The following is an 11,356-nucleotide window of genomic DNA, read 5'->3' as shown; positions in this document are numbered from 1 at the left end:
TGCGCATGTCGTTCAAAGGCTGGCACCTTCAATGCGCTAATGAAAGCCCACGAAAAAGCAACAGCCCCATATCGCCACCTTTCAACGAAGGGCCGACACAGTTTCATAACAAAACAGCCTTTCCCCTTCGCTTCTCCATTCTCTGTCCTTCAGAGTCGTGCTGCCCAACATACCAAGAAAACGTATTCACCGGTCACAATGCGCACCAGCCCTAGAGCTTTATTTCCATAGCTCCAAAACCGCCGTCTTTGGCTGCGTTCTACATTATTGTGTGACCTTTCGTTTCTTGCCGTAGTAAGCAGTTAAATATTACTAACGAGCTCTGTGACTTGCAGATTTTTCTTTTCAGTGAAGAGTTCATCTGAAGGATTTACGTAATTTAAACATACTGCGGTCCTTTTCCGTGCCTATGCAGTAATCTTTATAGGAATGAATAGGACTCTATTGAACAAAACGAGTTATCTTCGCACACAGTTAAAGAAAAATGGAGAATAGAACAGGTGGCTCTCTTGAATACAGCAAACAAATTATTCACTTCTAGAGTTTAGAGCTATTTGAAGCACTGGAAACTACTCACAAATGACAAATGAACCTAGGGCTTTTTGATGGATATTTATATGCCTTACTTAATGCCGAATTGCTTTTCTTTGATCTATTCTGTATGAGTGTTCGAAAGGATGGTGCACACTGCAATCCTTATATCTCAAAGTGGGGCTGTGCTGGTACTTTACTCTCAGAGGCCCGTCTCTCCACTGATAAGTTTAAAGATCCCCGTACAGCACTGGCTTTACGCTGGCCCCATTGCCTTCATTCCGTGGCTTGCTGTGACCGCGGGCTGGGAGAGGGGTAAAACGCTCTCGTGTTCTCTTTGTTGCTTTCGCCATTGCCTAATTAAGCTTCCACGAAGAATGAGCTAAGTCATGGAGTTTTAACCAATAGCCGTTTCTTGCGTGATTTCAATGACTGCGGTTGACTTTTTTCTGCATGTGCGTGAAATAAGTGACGCGGCAGGCAAAATGAGTAAAAACCGCGGCATTATTCCCCTAGCCCAACCCACGTGCAGGAAGCTTCGCCATCGGCGCTCGACGGGGATCGCCACACTGACGAGGGGCGGTTGGAGAAGAAGTTACGTACGAACTGTATACGTCAACAGCTTTAAGGCTGCTATATGGCGCGGGCTGTACCAAAAACCGCATGGTGGCGTGTTGGAGTTTCATTTCAGCCTGAGGGTAAGTTTTCCCTAAGCACTAAATCGGCTGTGCCGGAATTCTTGCGGAGAAGGTCGCACTTTCTGACCACAATCAACTCGTGTGTATTCGTACCCCCTCTACAACGTCAACAACTGTGGTGGGCCGAACATGAATATTATAAATATTTTATTATACAAGATTGTTCAATATTTCATGAGCTCACATTAAAAAAAAATGCTGCCCTGCGCCACAATATGAGCAGCAGTGTTTGCGTGGTGTCATGCATTTGGGCTCGGCCAATTTTCAAGCCTTGACCCAAATTACGTTACCCGCCCAGTATAAAGAAAAGAAAAATTTCATCTTCGAAGCAATCAATATCGGCACTGAAATACCCGATATGCCTACCTGAAAGAATACGTAGTAATGAATGAACTGAATGCTTTATATCTATATTTTTGATGAAGTATTCTAGAAAGCAATTGCATCTATATTTAAATAAACCCTCTGCGCGTTCAGCGATCAGCTTAGCTTGCCACAACTGTCTCCATAACTAACTTGCCTTGGCGCTCTTTCTTTCCTTTAACTTTAGAGAACGCCCCACCCAACCTGCGCAAGCAAGAGTATCAATGACGTTCGGAAGGGGTTAACCCACCTTCTTCGCGCTCTTGGTGGAGCTTAGCGACGACTTCCGGGGCTGGCCTTCGACGTGGAGACGCCCTTCAATGGATGCCTCGGACTCCGAAGCCTTGCGGCCGATGCAGTGGTGTGGCTGGGAGGCGACACCCAGCGATGCACCATCCGCTCCGTGGTCCGAGGCCCTGCTTGGCCCCGCCATCGAAAGCGAAGACGTACCGACGGTCCCTGTCGAATTGTTACCGACAGGCTGCTGCTGCTCTGCGGGCGCTGGTAACGGGCAGCTAGGGTCTGCAACATAAGGCGTCATTTGAAGCCGCGTGCAATGTGAGGGCTGTAGTCTGATACGCATATATTTCATCAAAGCAGAAAGCGTACGTGGGTTCACCTACTGGAGCAAGGAGCGAAGTGGCGTGGCTTTTGTCCAAAAGCCAGCGCCACGAGGCGCCATCTGGTCGTATCTTCCGGTTTATGACCTTTTTGTCTCTCTCTCCTCGTGTCGCTATCTAACCAGGTGGGAGCAGGAGCAGAAAACATCTATAACGGCACTGTGCTGAGTTGGGAAAGAGAGGTGGGGACGGTCCCTGCGCTGGGTGGCAGTCCCTATCTCGGGACGCAATTGGTCGCCGCCGCTGCCCGTGCTCTCTAGACCAGGGCCCGCTGGGCCTCCATGTGAAAGCTGGGCAGGCCTGTCTCCCAGCCCTCCCTAGTTTGCTGACTTATAAAGGGTATATGTGTATTGTACTGGGAGTCCCCCACCATGTGGTATAGGTCAGCATACTGCCCGCAGAATTTGCATCTCCCCGTAAATGTAGGATCCACGCGTGTTTGTATGACGGGATTCAAGAAAGACCCCGTTCGGAGCCGTCTAAGCTGGCACGCCTCGGTTCTGACGAGGCCCTTGGCGGGTCTCGGGAGTGCCCTCCTAGAGATGCATACATTGTTTGTAATATCCCCGTAAGTGTCAACTACGGGAGGATGTGAGGCTGAACGAAATTTGCCCTAAGTAAGCAGGTACACAGGCTTCACTACGCGTTTGAACTTGCAGCGTTGAACTGGCGCCAATCATTAAGCGCTCACAGGAACGGGTTCTTGAATCCCAGCCACGACATTTAAGCGGGTTCTTTCACACGCGGATAAAAATCCCCGCGCGGGAAATTGTTCCGCGGTGCCTTTGTGAATGGCGTGTTGCATTGTTTTCAATACGTAAATCATGTTTCTCAAGGCCACCTCTAACAGTCCTGTCTAAAGGCGCAGACAAGAATGAGGTCTAGCAGTCCTCGCTGTAAGTGCGAGAAGGGCACTAGTAAGCACACTAACAATAGAAAGCCCCGACACCGCATGTAAGAGAATGCGTGAGAAAAAAATCGGCAGCCAATGCCTTATCAAACAGCGTTGAGGTGCTAAAGAACCGTCTGCTTTGCACGGCTTAGCCCGCAGTGACATCTGTTGTGTGCAAGTGCATTGCCGGTTTTCTTACCAAAAATCAAGAAAAGCTCTAGGTTGCACCTGCCCTCGCGCACCCATAGAAGTCTGTTCTCGTAAACATACTTGTCTCTGCTCTTCCTTCTCTTTCCTGATAATTTCTGTAGTGCACCGGGTTGCACACAGTCAGGCACTTATCGCGCCTTTCCGTTCCTCATAGCCTCCTCCTCCTCCTCTTCTCTGGTGGTGTGGGTGTCGGCACTGAGGGATCGCTGAGTGCAACCGCAGGCATTCATCAGCACCCTTGCTTCACAAGTCCTTCCCACAACTTCGCCTTCGCACCGAGGGATTCACAGACATCCCCTTGAAGTGTAGGAGTTAACAATGGCTCACGACGACCAGGCACTGTCAGTGACGACTGGGGAGAAAGCTTATCCTGATGCTTTTTTTTAGCAACGTTGCGAGTAACAAGCAACGCCTGAGTAGCCTAGCTCTACCGGCATAGTAAAATAGAGGGCCTCATAGAGAAGAGCACTTTATGCAAGTTTTCCTATAAACGTAATGTTTTGTGGATCCTTCATCATTAACTGCTCTGCCTGTGTAAGTCATCGGTGTCAATCACTTCTTGGGTTTGGGATGAAAGCGAAGTTAGACATTTCGCACGGAGGCGTTGCTGTAAGTCTGCATTGCTCAGAGGATGAATGGCTGAACGTACTTCATCAGTAATTTTTGTCGGTCCTGCGAATTAACTTCTGTGAAGTAGCGTGTAGTGTCCATGGAATTTCATGGTTTAAATAGCTTGGTACCATGATCAGCAGCCAGTTCTATTGCGTTCGGTGCATCCGAAAGAGCAAGCACAGCTTATCACTCTGTGATGCAAAAGGCAGTCACCAAACCTCTTATGCACGACTCAAGAGCTCAGTGGCAGAGGATCATCCAAGAAGGCACTCCAACTAGTGGCGGCGGACTATACTTATGGCATCGTCGACGACAGCAGTGCATTTTCGAGCCAATTTCTATGCCAGGTTGGCAAGTACAAGGCTGTTGAAAGTGCCGCCGTGACGTTGCCGAGCAGTTTAATGAAGAGCTTCCATTCAGGAGCATAGGCTTCGTAGTTTCTTTTTTAGTTATATGCGACCACTTGAACCATAGTGACATTTGCATATGAAAGAGTGCGTACAAGTTGGATTCTTAGCTGACGGCGCGATGTTGGTGGTGGATCCTATTCGCGCGGCTGCAGTCCCTTCCTCGCTGGACGCAGCGCCCCGTGGAGGGACAGGCGACGCCGGGGACTCGACGTCCGCGGGCAATTGTTGTGCCGGCCGACTGTCGCTGGGCGCCAGGTTGGCGTTCGCATCGCTGGTAGAGCCATCGGAACGCCTACGCGGCAATGCATGCCCCTCGTTCCAGGGGAGCTCATGAGCCTCGAATGTCATCATCGACTGCAGAGAAAGCAGCGACAAAGTGAAAACAATTAGCAGGTTCATGTCTATGGATAAAAAAAGGAGCGTACTCAAATTAGAGTACCGTTACGCAGCTTCTACATTATTTGAAAATATCTGTTGGGATGAGGCTCTTTCAGTAAAGGTGAAGGTTGGGCTAGATCTGTGGTGGTGAAGCATAAGAGTTAATGGAGAATACCTAGGTAAATTGCGATTCGCTGATGACATTGCCTTGCTAAGTCCCTCAGGAGATGAGCTGCAAAGCATGATCAATGAATTAGGCAGATCAGAAAGTCATGTGTTAAAATTAACATGCACATGACCAAAGTAATGTTCAAGAGTGTCGCAAGGTAAGAGCAGTTCGTATTTAATACTAAGGTGCTGGAAATGGTAAGGGAATAAATGTACTTAGAGCAGGTAGTGACTACCGCTCCAGATCGTGATAGGTAAATAACTAGAAGAATCAGATTAGGGTGGAGCACATATGGTAGGCTCTCTCAGATCATGAATGGCAGCTTACCAATATCCCACCAATATCCTGTACTTAACCGCTGTATCTTCCCGGTTGTCACCGACGGGGCAGAAACGTCAAGGATAACGAAAAAGGTTAAGCTTACGTTAGGGGCAACGCACAGAGTTATGGAAAGAAAAATGACAGGTGTAACGTGAAGAGACCGCAAGCGGGCAGAGTGGGTGAGGAAACAAAACACGGATTAATGACATCCTAGTCGAAATCAAGAGGAAGAATTAGGCTTGTGCAGGGCATGTAATGCGGAGACAAGGCAACCGCTGGTCCCTAAGGGTAACGGAGTGGATTCCAAGAGAAGACAAGCGTAGCAGGGGTCACGATAAAGTTAGATGGGTGGGTGAGATTAAGACGTTTGCGGGGATACAGTGGCTGGAGTTGGCAAAGTACAGGGTTAATTGGAGAAGCATGGGAGAGGCCTTAGGCTGCTGCTGCTGCTGCTTATGAGGATGCTGATTATGTGGTGGAGGTTTTTATGTTTTCCCTATTCAGCCTCACGTGAGTGCAACGCTTTTAAATGCGCCATTGGCCTGACCGGTATTAAAATGGCACGGCGTTTGACAACTCATTCAATTTATAGTATGCGGGATTGTATGAGCTACACGCGCACAGATGGTCCACACAAGTGAACACGCCTTCATTAAAAATAGAATAAACAGAAACAGCCGCTTCCGTGCCCCACAGGCTCGTCGTGCGATATTAAGACGAGCAAGTTTACTCTCTGAGCATCACAAAATTTTATGAAACGCAAAAATCCAAGTCTTAAAAAATCGAGGATGCACTGTGGAGGAACAACATTGGTCCATATCAGATGTCGTTTGGATCTTTTTACTTTTGCGACGGTTTTCGGCGTTTACGTCATTCTAGACCGCAACATTCCCCTTCGTATCAAGCTAAAGAATTCTTAGAACTATGCACCATGTTTTCGCTAACTCAGTTAGTAACAAAAGCCACAAGGACAGTAAATAACGCTTCGAACACTCTTGATCTAATTCTAGCAACTAATCCAGAGTTAGCTACTGATATAACATATCTTCCAGGCATCAGTGATCACGTTCTGGTCAATTTTTGCATTAATATACCGCGTCCAAAACCGAGCAAATTAAAAAAAAATCATTCTAGATTACAAACGCGCCAACTTTGCCGCTATTAACAATGAACTGGGCATATTTGTTGATTGCTTTATTGCTAACTCTGACAACTACTCTGTCGAAGAAAACTGGATATCATTCAAAACGAAGGTTCACGAACTAACTCATAAGTAAATCCCTAAGCGCATCGTCACCTCTAATCCACAAGCACCTTGGCACAACTCTCACATCAAACGATTATCTAACAAAAAGAAACGTTTATACCGCCGCGCGAATCTTTCACTATCTAACGCGCGATGGGTGAAGTACAAGTCTGCTTCCGACGCTTAGGTCAACGCGATTAAACGAACAAAAAATACCTTTTTGTCTGCCACATTACCAACTATTTTGAAAACGAGTGTTAAGAAATTCTGGCGCGTTATACACCCTGAGAACGACCCATTAATAAGACTACAAGATTCCTCCGGTAACCTTATCCCCAGTGATCTTTGTGCTTCCGTGCTGAATAACACATTCGTTGAAAGCTTTTCCTCCATTTCAAGTGTTAATCTGCCTCACATACAGCAGCACAGGTTCCCGACAATGTCACCTATAACTATCGATCCACCTGGCATAGCCAAATTGATTGAATCTTTGAAAAATAATTCTTCACCTGGTTGTGATGCGATTAGCGCTAAATTTCTAAAAAAGAGTTGTGCTTATAGTTCAGTTATACTAACCAAACTTTTTCAACAGTCACTCGACGCAGCAAGCCTTCCTAACGACTGGAAAATTGGGAAGGTGGTTCCACTTCACAAGTCCGGTGGTAAGCACTTCCCTCAAAACTGTCGTCCCATTTCGCTCACTAGCACATGCTGCAAATTACTAGAACATATTTTCAAACATGTCGTTACCTTTCTCGATGAGAATTCATTTTTCACACCTGCGCAACATGGTTTTCGTCAAACATACTCGTGTGAAACTCAATTACTTGCCTTTACTTTTAAGCTATACCGCATACTTTGATAAAGTATGTCATGAATTGCTGCTACATAAATTGAGCCATCTTAATCTCAATCCTAACGTCTTCGACTGGATTAAATCTTTCCTTCTTAACCATTGGCAATTTGTGCATGCTAATAACACTAATTCACCGATTGCTAACGTGCTATCTGGTGTTCCACAGGGATCGGTCCTTGGACCACTCCTATTCTTAATCTATATTAATGATCTTCCTTCTGCCATATCTTCCAACATTCACCTTTTCGCTGACGATTGTGGAATATTTCGGGAAATAAATAACGTTAACGATACTGACACTCCCCAGTCAGACCTCAATTTGGTGTCAGACTGGTGCACTACATGGAATATGGAATTAAACATTAATAAATATAAAGCTTTGCGTGTTTCCCGTGCACCTAACGCTCTTCCTTCATATTATCTTAACGGCACTCCTCTTGATTGGGTAAAAACATAGAAGTACCTAGGTATTCATATCACTCAAAATTTAACATGGTCTATTCATATCGACTAAGTTATTAATAACGCTAACCGCATGTTAGGGTACTTACGTCACAATTTCTCAGCCGCTCCCTCATCTCTTAAGCTTATACTCTATAAAACCCTAATACGTCCTAAACTAGAATACGCAGCATCAATATGGGACCCTACACATGATAACCTTGTACATTCCTTGGAACTAGTCCAAAATAATTCCGTTCGCTTCATTCTTTCAAATTAGAAGCGTACGGCAAGCATCACAGCCATGAAATCTAACGTGTCACTCCCACCGTTACAATCTCGCCGTAAAATTGGTCGCCTAACACTATTTCACAAGCTATATCATCACGTTACGCTTCACGACTATTTCATATCACCCCCAGAATACATTTCACTTCGCATCGATCACCGCCACAAGGTTGGCATCCCAACATGCCACACCAAATCTTCTTTTCAGTCATATCTTCCTCGCACATTTGTGGAATGGAACTGCCTTCCCCCCGATATTGCAGCCATTGCAGATAAGAAAACCTTTCACGACGCAATAGCTAACATTGTTTATTCTGAAAGAAGTTGATCATGTGTTATATCTGTTGTCACTGTGTTATGTACATTGATTTTATGTTATTTACGCTTTGTGAATGTTGTTTGTTTTAAAATGAAGAAAATTTATTTTGTACTACCTGTTTTCACTGTATTATATTCATTGTTCTTTATCCTAATCAACCCACTCCCCTCTGTAATGCCTTTGGCCCTGAGGGTACAATAAATAAATAAATAAATAAAATTAGCAAAGCAACATAGCTCTATAATGAAGACGGTAACTTTATGGACGGTACGAAAAGCTACAGGCCCTGTTCGATGCCATAGTAATCTCGTCAATAATTGCCAATAACATCTTGTCAACAACTACACTGCGAGAGCATCTGCAATGTAGAAAAGACACGTGATAATCTTGCGATTCACTGTTGCGACCATGACCTCGAGGACGAAGGGCACTGTATTTCCTGATTTCGTGAGAGGTATAATTACTCGCAGCCATCGTATGCAGATCAGGAGAGATGCTCGAGGCGCTGGAGATAGATAGGACGGGCAGTGACTGCCTAAGCTTTTTGCGTTTTGCTTCCTGTCATGTTCCGATACATTTTAATCAATGTTTCGAATAAAATTCAGTTGTAAGTTAGCCCTTGTCTTTTTCTTTTCCCGTCTTCGTGTTCGTCGTCTTCTGCGCGCCTTGTTTGTCAAAAATCCAACTTTCCCTTTGTTATGTCGCCTGTCGCCGCCTCCATGCCAGAACAACGCCCCTTCAAGCTCAGTCTTCACCGGTTCTTCTGCCTGCAGCGAAGGGCCTATTTAACCTCGGCCAATAAGTATTCCACTTTTCATGATAAAGACGAGTCATCTGGTAAAATATTGCCTTACACCCTGAGGCTCCGCGCCGACCCTGGGATGAAATTTAAGCATCGAGAGGCTAGAAAAAATTCTGCCTTTTACTATGAAATTTTATCCGTGGAATGACTCGAATCATGTACTTCTCATGGTCACGTATAGCGCTCGCATGTCAAGCATTGCTGGGTATCAAAACGTGGCGTCATATGTTAAGTCGTCAAACTACACCGTCTATTTTAGAGCTGCTATCTGAAATTTCACATGATGGGAAATGGAGTGTCACGTGATTATGCTCCAACGTGATGGTTACAATGGCTAACTCATGCTCACTCCAGCAAAATCTGACCCATAAATTGCTTTCTCCGCTCACACCAAATATTTCCAATGGTGATAGAAAATGAGAGATGTATCGAACGTCCGAAATTCCCGCTGTGACCTTGGAGAGTTCAGCGCCTCGGGGCATGTTGTGGCAACTAGGTACACACAGAGTAGGCACACCGTATTTTAGGACACAAGTTTGCGAGTTGCATCGCTCTTGTAAGAAGGGAGCCTGCGAATCTTTTTAGACCGCGGCCTGTCCACTTGGCCTTTCCCTCTGCGGTATGGGGGCCGGAATAAAGCTCTGTGCACAGGCCATTTGTGCACAGTCACTTGTGGACAATGCACACTTGTCTTGTTGCAAACACGATATTACACATCTCCACTTCGCAGACACTGTTTTCAGTCCATGAAGTAAATATTGCGTGATTATAAAAATTGATGTTTATCTCAGACGAATACAAAAAAAAAACAACTCATTTCCTAAAAAGCTTTCTCATCATGCATGCGAGACCGGATGAAGAAAACATTATCTTTGTTATCCACATCTAAGTGAGAGAGAAAGGTCACAAGACAAAAATAAATGGGCAAAAGTCCCAACTTACGTAGAATGTGCACGGTACAAAAATTGTCCCAGTACGCCAATGGTGACGCCAATAAATAACATCTTAGAAAAAGCTCCCTCTGGTCGTATCGTACGTGCTTCCAATGGAGCCATTTAGAGTAGCATTCCTTCTGGCACGCTGCGAGGGCTCTGTGGTAATTGCGTTCGGCTCCTGGCTCAGAATACGCGGGTTCGATCCCGGCAACAGCAAATGAATTTCGATGGAGGCGAAATTTCAGACGTATAGGAAATGTGCGATGCCAGTTAATGTTAAAGAAGCCTAGGTAGTCGAAACTTCGGACCCCTTCACTACGGCTTCCCTTATAGCCTGAGTCACTATGGAGCATTGTCCCCCCATAAACCATAAACCTTCCTATCAGAAAACGACAGTCTAGCCATCCCAAAATGATGTCCTCGGGATCCCATTTCCGTCCTGCTCTCCACCGGACCGAAATGCACACCTGCAAGTTGTCGTTCATGAAGTCGAAGACGAGTCGCCTGACCAGCGCCAGCACGAGCAGCACGGCGAGCGTGTCGTGGACCAGCAGTGGCACGACCACGGCCGTCGACAGGCACACCAGCGCCACGTTGCGGAGCCGAGTGCCGAACTCCTGCAGCAGGAACAGCGAGAGGCGCTGCAGGACGCTGGTGGAGCCCAGCACACGCACCATCATCACGTCCACCAGCACGACCAGCAGGCTGCCCTGCACAGCAGAACAGCTGGTTGCAGGTCCCGAACCAAGGCTTGCGGGATGCGTGCCGGTGTTCTGAAGCGCCGAGCCACAACAGACCACCACAGCGGGTGCCATATATTTCATGGTGATCGGACACATGTCTGCAGCTACACACCAGTATAACTTATCTTTGCTATGAGACATTCGAACGTGCGCTATACCCTGACGTGGTATAACACTTACACAAGGACAACTTTATTACCTGTTCAGCACAGCTTTGGCGCCACTTTATCGTGTTTTATTGCAGTTACCGAATTTACAATTGGTATTTCAGGGAGTTAGGAACAGGTTCGGATAGTAGTAAAGAAATATAAGCACGCTTCCTGGACTCGCTGAAGGCATTTGACCCTGTTCCTTCAATCGCAGCAAAGCACAGCTGATTGCTATGAGGGATTTCCTTTAGGCGCCCCGTTATGTTTCCTGGGGGGGTGGCAGCAGAGAAAATAACTCATCCAGCTCAGACTTCTTGTCTTTGAATATTCGTTTTTGCTTTCGCAATTCGTGACTTTTTGAGAGGTTGCTGCG

The 11,356-nt window shown here is 46.2% G+C and overlaps 1 pseudogene; it reads right to left on the bottom strand.

Annotated features, from left to right (window-relative positions):
- Nucleotides 1-761: 761 nt before the first annotated feature.
- LOC149347297 (uncharacterized) lies at nucleotides 762-10,771 on the bottom strand (annotated as a pseudogene).
- Between the last annotated feature and the right edge of the window lie 585 nt (nucleotides 10,772-11,356).

Source organism: Amblyomma mixtum, chromosome 4 (assembly GCF_055824585.1).
Source record: "Amblyomma mixtum isolate Tamu chromosome 4, ASM5582458v1, whole genome shotgun sequence".
Lineage (NCBI taxonomy): Eukaryota > Metazoa > Arthropoda > Arachnida > Ixodida > Ixodidae > Amblyomma > Amblyomma mixtum.
This window is presented reverse-complemented; position numbering and strand designations above follow the sequence as displayed.